Raw genomic sequence first — 3,468 nt, 5'->3', positions numbered from 1 at the left:
CTCAGAAAACCCCTTTCAGCTGAAATAATCAGATGCAGGTGACATTTAAAGGGACTGTACAGGATTAGGAAACTGCTTTATTGCAGAAACAGCTCCACACCTCTCTAGTGGTTGTGTGAGGTACTGCATTGATGTGAATGGGGCTGAGCTGCAATACAATTCACGACCTGTGGAAAGGTGTGGCGCTGGTTCTGGTAGGTAGCAACCATGTTGTTCTAATGATGGACGAACCCTTTAACAAAATATCATCCTTATATACAAAAAGTATGAGAACGTTATGTCGCCGTCAGCTGAGAGTCTGCCTCATGAGATCAGGCATGTTTTATATGGACAGTCTGACCAAAGATCTGACCAAATGTGTCTTCTGTCACACAAAGGAGAAGTGGTGCAAAGAGCTTCATGTAATGTCAGAAATGTACCGTCTACAACAACGTCCCCCATCCTCCGGTCATGACTGCGACTATAAATATAGAAACTACACGTAGCAGCGAACAGTCACTCATAGCGCCAGTTTATACGTTATATGAGAATGTTCCCGGCATATAGAGATGTCACTAGAAACTCCTGGGCCCAGCTATGATGGGTTTTGACTGGTTTCCGGATTTGGAGCAGAGGACATTATGGGACCCCTCAGCATCCAGGGTCTGTGTGCAGGCGCTATAATACAGGATGAGTAATGTATGTACATAGCAACTCTACCAGAAGAATAGTGAGTGCAGCTCTGGAGTATAATACAGGATGTAACTCAGGATCAGTACAGGATAAGTAATGTAATGTATGTACTCAGTGACTCCACCAGCAGAATAGTGAGTGCAGCTCTGGAGTATAATACAGGATGTAACTCAGGATCAGTACAGGATAAGTAATGTAATGTATGTACACAGTGACTGCACCAGCAGAATAGTGAGTGCAGCTCTGGAGTATAATACAGGATGTAACTCTGGATCAGTACAGGATAAGTAATGTAATGTATGTACACAGTGACTCCACCAGCAGAATAGTGAGTACAGCTCTGGAGTATAATGCAGGATGTAACTCAGGATCAGTACAGGATAAGTAATGTATGTACACAGTGACTCCACCAGCAGAATAGTGAGTGCAGCTCTGGAGTATAATACAGGATGTAACTCAGGATCAGTACAGGATAAGTAATGTATGTACACAGTGACTCCACCAGCAGAATAGTGAGTACAGCTCTGGAGTATAATGCAGGATGTAACTCAGGATCAGTACAGGATAAGTAATGTATGTACACAGTGACTCCACCAGCAGAATAGTAATTGCAGCTCTGGAGTATAATACAGGATGTAACTCAGGATCAGTACAGGATAAGTAATGTATGTACACAGTGACTCCACCGGCAGAATAGTGAGTACAGCTCTGCAGTAAAATACAGGATGTAACTCAGGATCAGTACAGGATAAGTAATGTAATGTATGTACACAGTGACTTCACCAGCAGAATAGTGAGTGCAGCTCTGGAGTATAATACAGGATGTAACTCAGGATCAGTACAGGATAAGTAATGTAATGTATGTACTCAGTGACTGCACCAGCAGAATAGTGAGTGCAGCTCTGGAGTATAATGCAGGATGTAACTCAGGATCAGTACAGGATAAGTAATGTAATGTATGTACACAGTGACTGCACCAGCAGAATAGTGAGTGCAGCTCTGGAGTATAATGCAGGATGTAACTCAGGATCAGTACAGGATAAGTAATGTAATGTATGTACACAGTGACTCCACCAGCAGAATAGTGAGTGCAGCTCTGGAGTATAATACAGGATGTAACTCAGGACCAGTACAGGATAAGTAATGTAATGTATGTACTCAGTGACTCCACCAGCAGAATAGTGAGTGCAGCTCTAGAGTATAATGCAGGATGTAACTCAGGATCAGTACAGGATAAGTAATGTAATGTATGTACACAGTGACTCCACCAGCAGAATAGTGAGTGCAGCTCTGGAGTATAATACAGGATGTAACTCAGGACCAGTACAGGATAAGTAATGTAATGTATGTACTCAGTGACTCCACCAGCAGAATAGTGAGTGCAGCTCTGGTGTATAATGCAGGATGTAACTCTGGATCAGTACAGGATAAGTAATGTAATGTATGTACACAGTGACTCCACCAGCAGAATAGTGAGTGCAGCTCTGGAGTATAATGCAGGATGTAACTGAGGATCAGTACAGGATAAGTAATGTAATGTATGTACACAGTGACTCCACCAGCAGAATAGTGAGTACAGCTCTGGAGTATAATGCAGGATGTAACTCAGGATCAGTACAGGATAAGTAATGTATGTACACAGTGACTCCACCAGCAGAATAGTGAGTACAGCTCTGGAGTATAATGCAGGATGTAACTCAGGATCAGTGCAGGATAAGTAATGTAGAAGGAGGAGCAGTGTTATGAACAAACCATATTGCAATAAGATGGATGTGCCCTTAGGGTATGCCGGGTCCCCTTTTATCCTGGCATCTCCCCATCTATGGGATCCCAAAGAGGTTCTTTTGTGTCAAATCTCTTTTTATTGATTTTACAAAGTAGAGAAAAGTACAGAACAGATAAAGGAGCTAAGCTCGTCATATAACATTGTTTGGGAATAAAAGTTGCTAGATATGGGCTGCAGCTTCACTGCCTTCCAGTGGCCATTTATTCCATAAAACTTCATTATACATCAGCATTGATCCTTTCCCGTTCACTTCCACTTCTGATTAAGAAATAAGCTGTTGACTTTCACAAAGATAATAAAGAGCTTCATGGAGGCGCCCCCCCTGTTCTCAGACCTGGAGGGGCCCCCCTGTTCTCAGACCTGGAGCGGCCCCCCTGTTCTCAGACCTGGAGGCGCCCCCCCTGTTCTCAGACCTGGAGGGCCCCCCCTGTTCTCAGACCTGGAGGCGCCCCCCCCTGTTCTCAGACCTGGAGGCGCCCCCCCTGTTCTCAGACCTGGAGGCGCCCCCCTGTTCTCAGACCTGGAGGCGGCCCCCCTGTTCTCAGACCTGGAGGCGCCCCCCCTGTTCTCAGACCTGGAGGCGGCCCCCCTGTTCTCAGACCTGGAGGCGGCCCCCCTGTTCTCAGACCTGGAGGCGCCCCCCCTGTTCTCAGACCTGGAGGCGCCCCCCCCTGTTCTCAGACCTGGAGGCGCCCCCCTGTTCTCAGACCTGGAGGCGCCCCCCTGTTCTCAGACCTGGAGGCGCCCCCCTGTTCTCAGACCTGGAGGCGGCCCCCCCCTGTTCTCAGACCTGGAGGCGCCCCCCCCTGTTCTCAGACCTGGAGGCGCCCCCCCCTGTTCTCAGACCTGGAGGCGCCCCCCCTGTTCTCAGACCTGGAGGGCCCCCCCTGTTCTCAGACCTGGAGGGGCCCCCCTGTTCTCAGACCTGGAGGGGCCCCCCTGTTCTCAGACCTGGAGGCGCCCCCCTGTTCTCAGACCTGCCCCGGTGTTCTCGTGGAGGTATGGTGGAG

Source organism: Bufo bufo, chromosome 4 (assembly GCF_905171765.1).
Source record: "Bufo bufo chromosome 4, aBufBuf1.1, whole genome shotgun sequence".
In the NCBI taxonomy this organism is placed as follows: Eukaryota; Metazoa; Chordata; class Amphibia; order Anura; family Bufonidae; genus Bufo; species Bufo bufo.
Note: the sequence above shows the minus strand (reverse complement) of the source record.